The following is a 17,650-nucleotide window of genomic DNA, read 5'->3' on the forward strand; positions in this document are numbered from 1 at the left end:
ACCCTTGTAGATATTGAAGCAAAGGTAGCCATCCATTGCAGCGTAGTGGATGTGGTCTATATCTAGTACATTCCGCTGCCATGCATGACGATGAAACGGGTAATGAGGTTTCTCCAGTTTACCGTATGAAGGATGAACCATGGCTCCTGCCAGGGTCAGCATTGAAGGCTGACGAGAGGACACCAGCCAATTCTTCTGGAGGTCGAAGGTGTTGCCTACAACGAGGCCTATCCGATGCAGGACTTCCTTGTCATTACCAAAGTCTACAGTAACGAATTTCACTGTTTTGTCCTTGAGGAAGTTCTTAAAATCCTGGCACTCAACGTCGGCATGGCATATGTGGTAGACCAAGCAAACGTTATGTATGCAAACCTGGATCACGGCGGGCTTCTTCCTCTCTTCGTCCTTTAGATCCTTCTCTCATCCCAGGACTATGGTGTACTCAACATCTAGCCCAGTGACCCACTCATCATCTGAGTTTTCAAACATGCGGCTGAAGCAAGAAAGGCATCATTTCACCGTCGTGGAAGAACGGGTGTAGATGACGTCGAACTCATCGCCGGTGATGGTTCTAACCTTGTACTCACCGCTGATCGTGGAGATTTGGGACGCCATGGAATTGGGAGGAGGGTTAGGATTAGTGGAACTGCCGTAATGTGAATGGACGGGACGACTAGGAGCGAACCAATGTAGTATTGAAGGATGTGCGGGGACGAGTAGGAGCGAACTGCCAGCGTGCGAATGGCAGGGTAGTGGCTTTCCATTCTCCCATGATACGGGCTTCCGAGAGCCCTTGGATCTGAGATCGAATGGTTGCATGGCGTGATTCTAGACCTATGGGTGAATATCCTATCCTGGAGGGTTATTCTGGAAATTTTCAGCAACTTAGCATGCGACCGTTTGATCTCAGATCCAAGGGCTGCCAGCAGCCCGTATCATGGTCGAGCCTACCACGACCATCGCATCGCTCGCGCGGTCGCGCCCTTGGAGATTTAACATGGTGCGTTAGGCTATCTAATGTTGGCATGTCATACATAGTCATCACTTAGTCACTCATACTACAACAAGGTTGGCTATAAGTGTATTTTTTTACTCCTCTCTATCTCTTTCTTCGTACTCAAGGAAGAAACGGTGCTAAGCACGTGTATTTATTGCATTTGCCAAGGAGTGACCTCTTCCAATGAAATGGTGTTGCTAAGTTTGCTTCATTTAATTAGCTATAGACTAAAAATTGTCTTTTCACCTAGGTACACGCGCTTAGCACCGTTTCTTCCTTGGGTCACCAAACTAGTCTCTCTCTTCTTGATTAACTTGCCACATCAGATTTTATGCCTATGTGGCAAGCATAAGCACCTGTAGGAGCAAGTAAAAGTAAGTACAATAGTGCGCTTTACATGGCTTTTTGCATATGTGGAGGAAAGAGAGGCAAGGAAAAAGTGGCGAAGTGGGCTCTCATGCAAGAGCCAGCCTCTACTACATGGTGGAGCATTGGGAGAGGCACCTGTATGGAGGTGGTCAGGAATCTGGGAGACTCACGCCGGTCATAGCGCCGCAGTTAAAATGATAATGGCAAGTCAAATCACGGGGCCCCACCTGTCCAGCAGTAACTCGTTGTCAAATCACACAGCCCTACGTTTGCAGCAGCCTACTCCCTCATCTTCTCGCGTCTCTGTCGAACCGACTAGGCGGAACTGCCTCGCCACCTACCGCGCAGGAAAAGCCCCGCCCTCGACTTTTAAATACAACTACATCCGCTTAAGAATCCAATGATATACTTTTTGTGACATAGTAACTCATATTTAGTTAGTCAAATGGATGACCTAGAACTACGTGCAGGACCTATAAACCGAGACGCCTAAAAATAAAAAAACATAGACGGAGAGGGTAGTTCAGCACGTATCTTTTTAGATCAATATAGTCGGGATTCACCAAGGAGCAAAACCAAGTGGTAGGTTGCTCCTGTCGTGTTGGCGTAGCAACTCAAGTAGGGTCAGCCCGCACACGAAATGGCGACACACTTAGCAGGACCCCTTTGGCCGACATGTGGCTCATCCACCGTCTTGTTCCACGTGCGATGCACCAAATTACAGTTCGGAGCAGCGGTTGGAATTGGAGGCACCCCGGTCGTAGCGCCGCAGTAGTAGAAAATGAGCGACGAGGGGTCAAATCACAAAGCCCCACCTTTCCCGCAATAAGATGGATGGACGAAGCAACCATCATTTCACTCTAGGGCGCAAGAGCATAAAGAAAAGAGAAAACAATGATGCGTGCGACAGCTACCTAGGGCACCCTAGGGTAGGGGTCTCCACTACAGATCCTTTTTTTTGAAAGCGCCTCCACTACAAATTGGCTTCTTCCTCATCCTCTTGAAGAAAACTGATGATGAGTGCGGCGGTAGGGTTTGTAGGAGTACTACGGCGTGCGGAGCCACGTCGTAGTAAACGGGTTCGAGCCGACGCCTTAAATATGTGTGGGCCGCTTGGTTTTACGGGAACGTACAAAGTTAGTGCAAAGTTGGGTCATCTATTTTGGAAAGGAGGAAGTAAATCATAAAGTAAAAAACAAATAATGGCAATTCATTTAGAAAAAAATAATCAATTATGATACAGAAGATTCTAGAACAAAGGAGAAGTGCTTGTGTTTTGAGGTTTGTGCATTATGCTTAAGTTCAACCATGGAGTCTTATAAATTGTACATGTGGCAGATCTGGTGGAATGTTGATGATATCCAACGGCCAGTAGTGCTCGGATTTGCCTATATCTGCACTGTCGGGTTAGCTTCATCCAGCAACCATCTTTCAAAGTTATTGGCACACTATATAGTTCTTGTGCCATAGTTGCATGTTTTGGAAAAAAAAAGCTACTAGTGGGTTGTACTATCTATTTAGGAATAGAAGATGTATACATGGAAGTTGTAGGGAAAGAGATGACATGGATGTTGGGGAACGTAGTAATTTCAAAAAATTTCCTATGCACACGCAAGATCATGGTGATGCATAGCAACGAGAGGGGAGAGTGTGATCTACATACCTTGTAGATCGACAACGGAAGCGTTTGGTTGATGTAGTCATACGTCTTCACGGCCCGACCGATCAAGCACCGAAACTACGGCACCTCCGAGTTTTAGCACACGTTCAGCTCGATGACGATCCCCGGACTCCGATCCAACAAAGTGTCAGGGAAGAGTTCCGTCAGCACGACGGTGTGGTGACGATCTTGATGCACTACTGCTGCAGGGCTTCGCCTAAGCACCGCTACAATATTATCGAGGACTATGGTGGCTGGGGGCGCCGCACACGGCTAAGGAATAGATCACGTGGATCAACTTGTGTGTCTCTAGGGTGCCTCTGCCTCAGTATATAAAGGACCAAAGGGGGGAGGCGGCCGGCCAAGGAGGGCGCGCCAGGAGAGTCCTAGTCCCTCTGGGAGTAGGATTCCCCCCCCCCCCAATCCTAGTTGGAAAAGGATTCGCGGAGGGGGGAAAAGAGAGAGAGGGGCCAGCCCCCTCTCCTTGTCCTATTCGGACCAAGGGAGGGGAGGGGCGCGCGGCCCATGTAGGGCTGCCTCTTCTCTTTTCCACTAAGGCCCATCATGGCCCATTTAGCTCCCGGGGGGTTCCGGTAACCTCCCGGTACTCCGGTAAAATCCCGATTTCACCCGGAACACTTCTGATATCCAAACATAGGCTTCCAATATATCAATCTTTATGTCTCGACCATTTCGAGACTCCTCGTTATGTCCTTGATCACATCCGGGACTCCGAACAACCTTCGGTACATCAAAATGCATAAACTCATAATATAACTGTCATCGTAACCTTAAGCGTGCGGACCCTATGGGTTCGAGAACAATGTAGACATGACCGAGACACGCCTCCGGTCAATAACCAATAGTGGGACCTGGATGCCCATATTGGCTCCTACATATTCTATGAAGATCTTTATCGGTCAGATCGCATAACAACACACGTTGTTCCCTTTGTCATCGGTATGTTACTTGCCCGAGATTCGATCGTCGGTATTCCAATACCTAGTTCAATCTCGTTACAGGCAAGTCTCTTTACTCGTTCTGTAATACATCATCCCGCAACTAACTCATTAGTTGCAATGCTTGCAAGGCTTTAAGTGATGTGCATTACCGAGAGGGCCTAGAGATACCTCTCCGACAATCGGAGTGACAAATCCTAATCTCGAAATACGCCAACCCAACATTTACCTTTGGAGACACCTGTAGAGCTCCTTTATAATCACCCAGTTACATTGTGACATTTGGTAGCACACAAAGTGTTCCTCCGGCAAACGGGAGTTGCATAATCTCATAGTCATAGGAACATGTATAAGTCATGAAGAAAGCAATAGCAACATACTAAACGATCGGGTGCTAAGCTAATGGAATGGGTCATGTCAATCAGATCATTCACTTAATGATGTGATCCCATTAATCAAATAACAACTCATTGTTCATGGTTTGGAAACATAACCATCTTTGATTAACGAGCTAGTCAAGTAGAGGCATACTAGTGACACTTTGTTTGTCTATGTATTCACACATGTATTATGTTTCCGGTTAATACAATTCTAGCATGAATAATAAACATTTATCATGATATAAGGAAATAAATAATAACTTTATTATTGCCTCTAGGGCATATTTCCTTCAGTCTCCCACTTGCACTAGAGTCAATAATCTAGATTACCCAGTAATGATTCTAACACCCATGGAGCCTTGGTGCTGATCATGTTTTGCTCGTGGAAGAGGCTTAGTCAACGGGTCTGCAATATTCAGATCCGTATGTATCTTGCAAATCTCTATGTCTCCCACCTGGACTAGATCCCGGATGGAATTGAAGCGTCTCTTGATGTGCTTGGTTCTCTTGTGAAATCTGGATTCCTTTGCCAAGGCAATTGCACCAGTATTGTCACAAAAGATTTTCATTGGACCCGATGCACTAGGTATGACACCTAGATCGGATATGAACTCCTTCATCCAGACTCCTTCATTTGCTGCTTCTGAAGCAGCTATGTACTCCGCTTCACATGTAGATCCCGCTACAACGCTTTGTTTAGAACTGCACCAACTGACAGCTCCACCGTTTAATGTAAACACATACCCGGTTTGCGATTTAGAATCGTCTGGATCAGTGTCAAAGCTTGCATCAACGTAACCTTTTACGATGAGTTCTTTGTCACCTCCATATATGAGAAACATATCCTTAGTCCTTTTCAGGTATTTCAGGATGTTCTTGACCGCTGTCCAGTGATCCACTCCTGGATTACTTTGGTACCTCCCTGCTAGACTTATAGCAAGGCACACATCAGGTCTGGTACACAGCATTGCATACATGATAGATCCTATGGCTGATGCATAGGGAACATCTTTCATATTCTCTCTATCTTCTGCAGTGGTCGGGCATTGAGTCTTACTCAACTTCACACCTTGTAACACAGGCAAGAATCCTTTCTTTGCTTGATCCATTTTGAACTTTTTCAAAATTTTGTCAAGGTACGTGGTTTGTGAAATTCCAATTAAGCGTCTTGATCTATCTCTATAGATCTTAATGCCTAATATGTAAGCAGCTTCACTGAGGTCTTTCATTGAAAAACTCTTATTCAAGTATCCCTTTATGCTATCTAGAAATTCTACATCATTTCCAATTAGTAATATGTCATCCACATATAATATCAGAAATGCTACAGAGCTCCCACTCACTTTCTTGTAAATACAGGCTTCTCCAAAAGTCTGTATAAAACCAAATGCTTTGATCACACTATCAAAACGTTTATTCCAACTCCGAGAGGCTTGCACCAGTCCATAAATGGATCGCTGGAGCTTGCACACTTTGTTAGCTCCCTTTGGATCGACAAAACCTTCTGGTTGCATCATATACAACTCTTCTTCCAGAAATCCATTCAGGAATGCAGTTTTGACATCCATCTGCCAAATTTCATAATCATAAAATGCGGCAATTTCTAACATGATTCGGACAGACTTAAGCATCGCTACGGGTGAGAAGGTCTCATCGTAGTCAATCCCTTGAACTTGTCGAAAACCTTTTGCGACAAGTCGAGCTTTGTAGACAGTAATATTACCGTCAGCGTCAGTCTTCTTCTTGAAGATCCATTTATTCTCAATTGCTTGCCGATCATTGGGCAAGTCAACCAAAGTCCATACTTTGTTTTCATACATGGATCCCATCTCAGATTTCATGGCTTCAAGCCACTTTGCGGAATCTGGGCTCACCATCACTTCTTCATAGTTCGTAGGTTCATCATGATCTAGTAGCATGACTTCCAGAACAGGATTACCGTACCACTCTGGCGCGGATCTTACTCTGGTTGATCTACGAGGTTCAGTAGTATCTTGTTCTGAAGTTTCATGATCATCATCATTAGCTTCCTCGCTAACTGGTGTAGGTGTCGCAGAAACAGTTTTCTGTGATGTACTACTTTCCAATAAGGGAGCAGGTATAGTTACCTTGTCAAGTTCTACTTTCCTCCCACTCACTTCTTTCGAGAGAAACTCCTTCTCCAGAAAGTTTTTGAATTTAGCAACAAAAGTCTTGCCTTCGGATCTGTGATAGAAGGTGTATCCAATAGTCTCCTTTGGATATCCTATGAAGACACATTTCTCCGATTTGGGTTCGAGCTTATTAGGTTGAAGCTTTTTCACATAAGCATCGCAGCCCCAAAGTTTTAGAAACGACAACTTTGGTTTCTTGCCAAACCACAGTTCATAAGGCGTCGTCTCAACGGATTTTGATGGTGCCCTATTTAACGTGAATGCAGCTGTCTCTAGAGCGTATCCCCAAAACGATAGCGGTAAATCAGTAAGAGACATCATAGATCGCACCATATCTAGTAAAGTACGATTACGACGTTCGGACACACCATTACGCTGTGGTGTTCCGGGTGGCGTGAGTTGTAAAACTATTCCACAATTTTTCAAATGTACACCAAACTCATAACTCAAATATTCTCCTCCATGATCAGATCGTAGAAACTTTATTTTCTTGTTACGATGATTTTCAACTTCACTCTGAAATTCTTCGAACTTTTCAAACGTTTCAGACTTATGTTTCATTAAGTAGATATACCCATATCTGCTTAAGTCATCTGTGAAGGTGAGAAAATAACGATATCCGCCACGAGCCTCAATATTCATCGGACCACATACATCTATATGTATGATTTCCAACAAATCTGTTGCTCTCTCCATAGTACCGGAGAACGGTGTTTTGGTCATCTTGCCCACGAGGCACGGTTCGCAAGTACCAAGTGATTCATAATCAAGTGGTTCCAAAAGTCCATCAGTATGGAGTTTCTTCATGCGTTTTACACCGATATGACCTAAACGGCAGTGCCACAAATATGTCGCACTATCATTATCAACTTTGCATCTTTTGGTTTCAACATTATGAATATGTGTGTTACTACTATCGAGATTCAACAACAATAGACCACTCTTCAAGGGTGCATGACCATAAAAGATATTACTCATATAAATAGAACAACTATTATTCTCAGATTTAAATGAATAACCATCTCGCATCAAACAAGATCCAGATATAATGGTCATGCTTAACGCTGGCACCAAATAACAATTATTTAGGTCTAATATTAATCCCGAAGGTAGATGTAGAGGTAGCGTGCCGACTGCGATCACATCGACTTTGGAACCATTTCCCACGCGCATCGTCACCTCGTCCTTAGCCAATCTTCGCTTGATCTGTAGTCCCTATTTCGAGTTGCAAATATTAGCAACAGAACCAGTATCAAATACCCAAGTGCTACTGCGAGCATTGGTAAGTTACACATCAATAACATGTATATCACATATACCTTTGTTCACCTTGCCATCCTTCTTATCCACCAAATACTTGGGGCAGTTCCGCTTCCAGTGACTAGTCTGCTTGCAATAGAAGCACTCAGTTTCAGGCTTAGGTCCAGGTTTGGGTTTCTTCTCTTGAGTAGCAACTTGCTTGCCGTTCTTTTTGAAGTTCCCCTTCTTCTTCCCTTTGCCCTTTTTCTTGAAACTAGTGGTCTTGCTGACCATCAACACTTGATGCTCCTTCTTGATTTCTACATCCGCAGCTTTTAGCATTGCGAAGAGCTCGGGAATAGTCTTGTTCATCCCTTGCATATTATAGTTCATCACGAAGCTCTCGTAGCTTGGTGGCAGTGATTGGAGAATTCTGTCAATGACGCAATCATCTGGAAGATTAACTCCCAATTGAATCAAGTGATTATTATACCCAGACATTTTGAGTATATGCTCACTGACAGAACTATTCTCCTCCATCTTGCAGCTATAGAACTTATTGGAGACTTCATATCTCTCAATCCGGGCATTTGCTTGAAATATTAACTTCAACTCCTGGAACATCTCATATGCTCCATGACGTTCAAAACGTTGTTGAAATCCCGATTCTAAGCCGTAAAGCATGGCACACTGAACTATCGAGTAGTCATCAGCTTTGCTCTGCCAGACGTTCATAACATCCGGCGTTGCTCCTGCAGCAGGCCTGGCACCCAGCGGTGCTTCCAGGACGTAATTCTTCTGTGCAGCAATGAGGATAATCCTCAAGTTACGGACCCAGTCCGTGTAATTGCTACCATCATCTTTCAACTTTGCATTCTCAAGGAACGCATTAAAATTCAACGGAACAACAGCACGAGCCATCTATCTACAAACAAGCATGAACAAGCAAGATACTTATCATGTACTAAGTTTCATGATAAATTTAAGTTCAGTTAATTTACTAAAGAACTCCCACTTAGATAGACATCCCTCTAATCCTCTAAGTGATTACGTGATCCATATAAACTAAACCATGTCCGATCATCACGTGAGATGGAGTAGTTTCATTGGTGAACATCATTATGTTGATCATATCTACTATATGATTCACGCTAGACCTTTCGGTCTCCGTGTTCCGAGGCCATATCTGTATATGCTTGGCTCGTCAAGTATAACCTGAGTATTCCGCGTGTGCAACTGTTTTGCACCCGTTGTATTTGAACGTAGAGCCTATCACACCCGATCATCACGTGGTGTCTCAGCACGAAGAATTTTCGCAATGGTGCATACTCAGGGAGAACACTTCTTGATAATTAGTGAGAGATCATCTTATAATGCTACCGTCAATCAAAGCAAGATAAGATGCATAAAATATAAACATCACATGCAATCAATATAAGTGATATGATATGGCCATCATCATCTTGTGCTTGTGATCTTCATCTCCGAAGCACCGTCGTGATCACCATCGTCACTGGCATGCCACCTTGATCTCCATCGTAGCATCGTTGTCGCCTCGCCAAGCTTGTGCTTCCACGACTATCGCTACCGTTTAGTGATAAAGTAAAGCATTACATCGCGATTGCATTGCATACAATAAAGCGACAACCATATGGCTCCTGCCAGTTGCCGATAACTCGGTTACAAAACATGATCATCTCATACAATAAAATTCAGCATCATGTCTTGACCATATCACATCACAACATGCCCTGCAAAAACAAGTTAGACGTCCTCTACTTTGTTGTTGCATGTTTTACGTGGCTGCTACGGGCTTAAGCAAGAACTAATCTTACCTACGCATCAAAACCACAACGATAGTTTGTCAAGTTGGTGCTGTTTTAACCTTCGCAAGGACCGGGCGTAGCCATACTTGGTTCAACTAAAGTTGGAGAAACTGTCACCCACAAGCCACCTCTGTGCAAAGCACGTCGGGAGAACCGGTCTCGCGTAAGCGTACGCGTAATGTCAGTCTGGGCCGCTTCATCCAACAATACCGCCGAACCAAAGTATGACATGCTGGTAAGCAGTATGACTTATATCGCCCACAACTCACTTGTGTTCTACTCGTGCATATAACATCAACATATAAAACCTAGGCTCGGATGCCACTGTTGGGGAACGTAGTAATTTCAAAAAATTTCCTACGCACACGCAAGATCATGGTGATGCATAGCAACGAGAGGGGAGAGTGTGATCTACATACCTTGTAGATCGACAACGGAAGCGTTTGGTTGATGTAGTCGTATGTCTTCACGGCCCGACCGATCAAGCACCGAAACTACGGCACCTTCGAGTTTTAGCACACGTTCAGCTCGATGACGATCCCCGGACTCCGATCCAGCAAAGTGTCGGGGAAGAGTTCCATCAGCACGACGGCGTGGTGACGATCTTGATGCACTACTGCTGCAGGGCTTCGCCTAAGCACCGCTACAATATTATCGAGGACTATGGTGGCTGGGGGCGCCGCACACGGCTAAGGAATAGATCACGTGGATCAACTTGTGTGTCTCTAGGGTGCCTCTGCCTCAATATATAAAGGACCAAAGGGGGGGAGGCGGCCGGCCAAGGAGGGGGCGCCAGGAGAGTCCTACTCCCTCTAGGAGTAGGATTCCCCCCCCCCAATCCTAGTTGGAATAGGATTCGCGGAGGGGGGAAAAGAGAGAGAGGGGCCGGCCCCCTCTCCTTGTCCTATTCGGACCAAGGGAGGGGAGGGGCGCACGGCCCATGTAGGGCTGCCTCTTCTCTTTTCCACTAAGGCCCATCATGGCCCATTTAGCTCCCGGGGGGTTCCGGTAACCTCCCGGTACTCCGGTAAAATCCCGATTTCACCCGGAACACTTCCGATATCCAAACATAGGCTTCCAATATATCAATCTTTATGTCTCGACCATTTCGAGACTCCTCGTTATGTCCTTGATCACATCCGGGACTCCGAACAACCTTCGGTACATCAAAATGCATAAACTCATAATATAACTGTCATCGTAACCTTAAGCGTGCGGACCCTACGGGTTCGAGAACAATGTAGACATGACCGAGACACGCCTCTGGTCAATAACCAATAGCGGGACCTGGATGCCCATATTGGCTCCTACATATTCTACGAAGATCTTTATCGGTCAGACCGCATAACAACACACATTGTTCCCTTTGTCATCGGTATGTTACTTGCCCGAGATTCGATCGTCGGTATTCCAATACCTAGTTCAATCTCATTACCAGCAAGTCTCTTTACTCGTTCTGTAATACATCATCCCGCAACTAACTCATTAGTTGCAATGCTTGCAAGGCTTTAAGTGATGTGCATTACCGAGAGGGCCCAGAGATACCTCTCCGACAATCGGAGTGACAAATCCTAATCTCGAAATACGCCAACCCAACATTTACCTTTGGAGACACCTGTAGAGCTCCTTTACAATCACGCAGTTACGTTGTGACGTTTGGTAGCACACAAAGTGTTCCTCTGGCAAACGGGAGTTGCATAATCTCATAGTCATAGGAACATGTATAAGTCATGAAGAAAGCAATAGCAACATACTAAACGATCGGGTGCTAAGCTAATGGAATGGGTCATGTCAATCAGATCATTCACTTAATGATGTGATCCCGTTAATCAAATAACAACTCATTGTTCATGGTTTGGAAACATAACCATCTTTGACTAACGAGCTAGTCAAGTAGAGGCATACTAGTGACACTTTGTTTGTCTATGTATTCACACATGTATTATGTTTCCGGTTAATACAATTCTAGCATGAATAATAAACATTTATCATGATATAAGGAAATAAATAATAACTTTATATTGCCTCTAGGGCCTATTTCCTTCAATGGAGCATCTCAATTCCTATGAGTAGGGATTGGAAAAGAGATGTCATTTGGTTCGCATCATAGGAACTTTTCTATTGAATATAGAGATGACATGTTTCTCAATTCCTATGAGGAGGGATTAGAAAAGATATGTAATTTGGTTCATATCATAGGAACTTTTCTATTGAATATAAGCTAATGTTTATTTTCCTTTGAAATTAAGGGAGTATAGGAATCCATTCATATGAACCAAGTGGCTCTAAAGCTATAGAATTGATATCATGTTTATTTCCTTTGAAATGTGGAGTATACGAATCTATTCCTATGAACCAATTGGCTCTAAAGGAAAAATCCTATAAAAATCATATCATATAGAGTTCCTATGATAATCCTTGACACTAAAGGATGCTTGAAATTGTTGCGGGTGATACGATGGTCTTTCTTTGTAGACTCCTCACCCAACTTTATAGTTACCTCTCGAAGATGAATGAAATAATATATACATGGTATTCTACATGTGCAATTTGGTACACGAAAACTCGGTAAAAGTTTGCGAGGTTCGAATTTTCAATAAAGCTATATGCACTGCATTTCGGAACGGAGGGAGCATACGGCAGTTGCTAACACTCACGTGGAAGATTTGTGTGTAGGAGGAGTAGCTGTTCTGTTAAATGACATGGCAAAACTGACACTGTCGGATGCCGGTCTAACGGCCCTTACGATGTTCGTCAGGAAAAGGCTTGTGGCGAACGTTTGTCGGATAATGATTTACGGACACGTGCATTGCATTGATACGTGCCAACTCTCTCTCACGCACACGCACCCTCACGAGTCACGACTCTCCCGAGTCCTCTCGCAGACTCGCACGTCGCACCCACCGTCTATCTGCCGGTAGGCGTCACGCACATATGTGCTCTTCACACCCTACCCTCAGAACTTCTAAAAAACAAAAGACGGCGCGCACATTTTATTTTAGCTCACACGTCACACACTTGTACTATTACTCTTGCGGCGAACGTTCTTTGGGCATAGTATATTGTACCCTCACGAAGAGAAGTGGTGCACGCACGCACTAGTTCTCTCACACCCACTCGCGGGTACACGTAGGAGCGCATTTTTTTGAAGCTGGTACAACAAAATCACTCCACTATATATAAAAGTAGGAGCCTTAGCGCTTGCTTTACTAGGGTTCCTCTCGTTCACTCTCTCATGCTCTCCAGATCTAAGCAACACATAGGTGGCCACACTCTCTCTCAGCTCACGGCTGGTCACAAATCCGGTCGGACAACCTCGACCAGGGCAGGGGTGTAGGTGCATCGTTCACGCTGTCATCGGCGGCGAGGGGGGAGACCAACGGCTGCCCGCGCATCCCGATTGGCGTCCGTGCCATTCTCTCTGAGAGAGCGCCGGCTCGGGAGGGCCTTCGACCCCTTCTTCCTCCCTACGGTATTGTGGCCAAGATGCGGCCTCCCGACACCGTCTTTGCGACATGCTGACGACTCTCAGGTATATATTCCTTCGTAACCTGCCTTGCTCTACTGTCCCAGCTCCCTTCGTGTGGATCCTTTTCTACTTCCGTCCGCTGTTCCAAAGCCACCTAGACTTCTACTAAGGCACGTGCTTTGCATGTATGTTCTGTATGATAGATACTCATATACCTTCTTTTTAGAGAGAGAAATGGGTACTCGTATCTTGAGTAGATATCATAGTGTGTTTGTTTGCATGATCTAAGGACTATTCCGAAATAAGAAGCAAATCACTTGCACAAATCAAACTGAGTTCCAAGTAAGAATTTGATTACAAGATAAAAGTTGTAGTTTTATTATATGATGTTTCCTGGGTTCCACTGATGTATAGTTCTAGAGTTGTTTGACGGTTTACATGCATGTTTATGGACTATTTTGTGCAACTAAATAAGTCATTTAGGTCTGACAGACACTCATGTCCTGCATTAGCTTGAGGTATAGCTTATGTATGACTGAATAAAATATTACACTTTTTCTGCTAATAATAAAAATATTACATTTCTCGATGAAGCAGAATAAAACTTTAGCTAGCATCAGCCATGCAATGTTATGTTATGTGAACAGTGTAAACTTTGCAGTATAGCGGCATCTAAAAAATCCATTTTTACAGTAATCTAAAAAATAAGTTAGTAGTAGAGTGTTTATTTCCCAGGTGACAACGAGGAACCAAAATGTGCTAGCTATTTGCCAACTTATCGTACTTGCATGTGAGGAGGTGGCAGCAGTTTCTAGACATTTCTCAACTTTAGTAGGTGCAATCCAGATTCAACGCGGACTTCTTTATTTGTTTACTTGGAGAGCAGAGTCGGCCATGTGCACAAGGAGCGGGAGCGAATCCAGCAGCTCTTAGCCATCAGATCATGTCATCCTTTGTTTGATGGACGGCAGTGATATGCATGAGAGGGGAAATGAACGGTGGATTTTGAGCCAATGCTTGTTTAGGCGGGAGAACCGAATATGGAGTGGTAAATCTAATTTCAAAACTGCCGCATTATAGTAGTAGTAGATTAGAAGTAAAGCTATTTCATACAGTCGACTCAAAGCGTTGGTTCAAACAGGGAAGAAAGTGGGAAAGCTGTAGCATGAATCTAGGACTTGGTTCTAAGAGGAAACGGGGGAAAGTAGTAATATCTATCACTGTTTAAATAACCGTATATCTTATTTGCACAAACAGGGATGTCTGTCTCCATATCGTTTCGGGATGTCTGTCTCCATATCGTTTCTATCCGCGCAATCAAAAGCACACACCTCAGTTTTAGTACAACTGTGCAAAATGAGATGGCTATCCCTCGCTGCCGTCGTCTAACCTCCCGTCTTCAAGGTATCCCTACATTGGTAGTATCTAAGGTAGAATGACCGACGCAATCTAAAAGAAGCTGATTCGTACGTTTTACTTCCTGATTGCAGTGCAGGGATGAGCGAAAACAACTGCATCTAGTCCGGAATGCACTTTCTACCAATTCATCCATGGACCAAGGACTAGCTGGCACGGCTGCACGGCGGTTTTTTGGATAGGTGCGCGGACAAGAGGCATTGTGGTCTGCTTATTTCTGCAAATAGCGGTGCTTAAATTTAGTGGAATGCACAAGCATTTCAGCTGGTCAGTACACTGCATGGTTCAGTTCAGCATTCCAGCTGATACCACAATTATAATTGGTTATTCCGGAATGAGAGAACCTAACCCTGAATGGTGGCAACAAGAAAAAACCAGAGTGAACTCCAGGAAATTTAAGCCTGTCGGGAGGCCCTTTGCTCAAAGAGAAGCCTTGCTTGTTTTTTCCTAATTTGTAAACCTTCTCACAACTTTGTCTTTTGCTGTGAACTAGTATGTGTTTGTTATGTTCTATGAATCATTGAGATGTATAAAATTTCTTAACTTATGCTTTTCAAGTTTTTTATGAAGACAAGTTTAATGTGAGTGTTCCACATGAGCGCTGGACTAGCGTGTGAACGTTTGGAATTTATTACATTGTGGCCTCAATTAACTGCATGAACCACTGTAACAAGATACATAGTTGCTTATATGTCAGACAGCAGATTGTTGATTGTTAGTCGGTCGATAGCCTAGTGTTGAAGCGAGCTGAGCCAATGTGCCGTGTTTTGCACAACTGCTTACAAGTGGGGTAGCACCAACAGTTTTTACAAGTACTTATGTATATGTCGGCGCACGGTTCTCGAACAAGTGCTCTATTTCATCAAAACACACACTGCTCGTATGATAAACCATGACAACTTATGTCTTACCATGCCATATTCATGAAAAAACTAGTGAGGACGCATCTGTTTCGGCAACAATTACGATGGTTCTCACATGATTCACGGGCACAAAAAAGTAGCAGCAGTTCCCATAGACAGATTCAAATAGAGTACTAGCCCCAGAGGGGTCGATAACAGGCAAGGTTCGGATAATTAGACACAATCCAAACTACTATTAAACACTAGCTGGGGCAACTATTTCATGCCTTGTTCTAATTTGGGTTGGACACAAGACGGACCTTGCCATGAACATCATCGAGGACATCCCGCAGCAGCTCAATCCTGTGAACCTTCATGAAGACAACCTTGTGGCCTTGCCACTGATAAACTTGTTTGTGGAGGCATGCCACGTCATCTTCCTGCGTAAGCTTGAGAAGAACAGTATTCCTCACAAACGAAGGAGTAGCTTTGAACTTCTTGTGCTTCAGTACACCCTGGACAACACGCCTGACAACAGTGAGGCTGTAATACAACTCTTCATTGGTATAACCGCAAATGGCTTCCAAGATCCAACAGCCTAAGAACTCTGTTTTCCCAGTGCGTATATTCAGGTCGTCCGCCTCATAGCGAGTGAGATGTACAACCACACAATCCTTGTCTGCATCAGGGCTCTAACTGAAATAGAAACAAATTTTGAATTACTTTTCAGTATAAGAAACACAAGTTATGTAAACCACTACGTATACCATGGCATCGAAGCTAATAAAATTTTGCATTATTAATCACCACATACTTCCTTTTCTAAAAAAATCACCACATACTTAGATGAAAAACCACAATCGAGATCGGCAAAGAAGGAAATCACCTTGGGCAGCTCAGCGGGGGGGGACACATCCTCGAAGGGGGAAAACTGCTCCTGTAGTGCCATGGGGGCTGTAACCTCAAACGGGGCATTGACCATCTCAGTATCTAGATGGTTGCCTCCATCTTCTTGGAGCTCTCTGTCTCGTGGGGATCAGCCTCCCGTGTCTGCTCCAATATCGGCAGATCTTTGCCTGGTTCTCCTTGGTCCATCATGAAACTGACGAATACTAGGAGTCCACTGAAAGGAAAACACAATCGCAATGACAATGAAACAAAAAAGAGAGTGAGGATCGGTTACTGCTTTGCAAAAGTTCTTTTTTTTCCTCTGAACGAAAATATATCAACATCACAGATCCGCTTACCTTCCCTTCGTTCGGAGAGAAGAATAGTGGCAGATGCAAGTGTTGCCTTTCTTGAAGACGGTGAGGGAGAAGGGGATTCAGCGAAGAGTGAAATGATGGTTGCTTCGTCTGTCAAACTTAGACTGCGGGGAGGTGGGTTTTTGTGATATGACGGCTCGTTACTGCCGCGCTACGACCGGGGTGATTCTCCGCCTGCATACTGCCTTCTAATTTGGTGGATGGCATTTGGGCCTGCACGCTGCATGGTCCGCATGTCGGTGAACAAAAGTATAACGGCATTCAGTAGAGGGAGACGTTTCAATGACCTAGGAGGAGCCAGAAGCGGTAGAGTGTCTCCACTATACTAGTAGTAATTGTTTTTCTGGGTAGCTGTAGAGTGTCTCCACTGTACTAGTAGTAATTGTTTCTCGGGTCCCAAGACAAAACAGCCCATCCACACTAGTAAATAGTAAATCAATTCAAAAACCTGGGTGCTCTTCTTCCTCCTCGCTCCCACCCACCTCACGTCAGCTCGCTCCACTCGTACCCCCAAATTTCTCACCTCACTCCTACAGAAAACCCCAGCTCCCCTTCTTCCTCACTCCTACAGAAAACCTCCAGCTCCCCTTCTTCTTCGCTCGCACTACAACTAGGCTCGTCATTCGTTACTCTGCTCAAATACGTGAGCGCGACGCGACGCCCTCGAGGAAAATGGAGTCGGCTGACCCCAGCGCCAAGAAGATGAGGCTCCCGTCAGCGGCGACGCCTGTTGTAGATCCCGCACCCGGCAGCGCGGGGAGAAGCGGCGACCCCGCCCCCACCGGATCCCAGGAACCCGTAGAATCTCGGGTCGACTGCATCAGCGATCTCCCGGACGCCATCCTTGGGGAGATCATCTCGCTTCTCCCCACCAAGGATTGCTGCCGCACCCAAGTCCTCTTAATTCGGTGGCGCCCTCTATGGCGCACCGTTCCCCTTAATCTCGACTGTCGTCAGCTATCTCTCTTCAATGATTTTGAAATCCCCAGAGCCATCATCTCCTCCCACCAGGGCTCCGTTCAAAGCCTCTGCATCCCGTCATGCTACCTGAGAAAGCATACCATGCCCTGCATGG

Source organism: Triticum urartu, chromosome 6, assembly GCF_003073215.2.
Source record: "Triticum urartu cultivar G1812 chromosome 6, Tu2.1, whole genome shotgun sequence".
Classification (NCBI taxonomy): domain Eukaryota; kingdom Viridiplantae; phylum Streptophyta; class Magnoliopsida; order Poales; family Poaceae; genus Triticum; species Triticum urartu.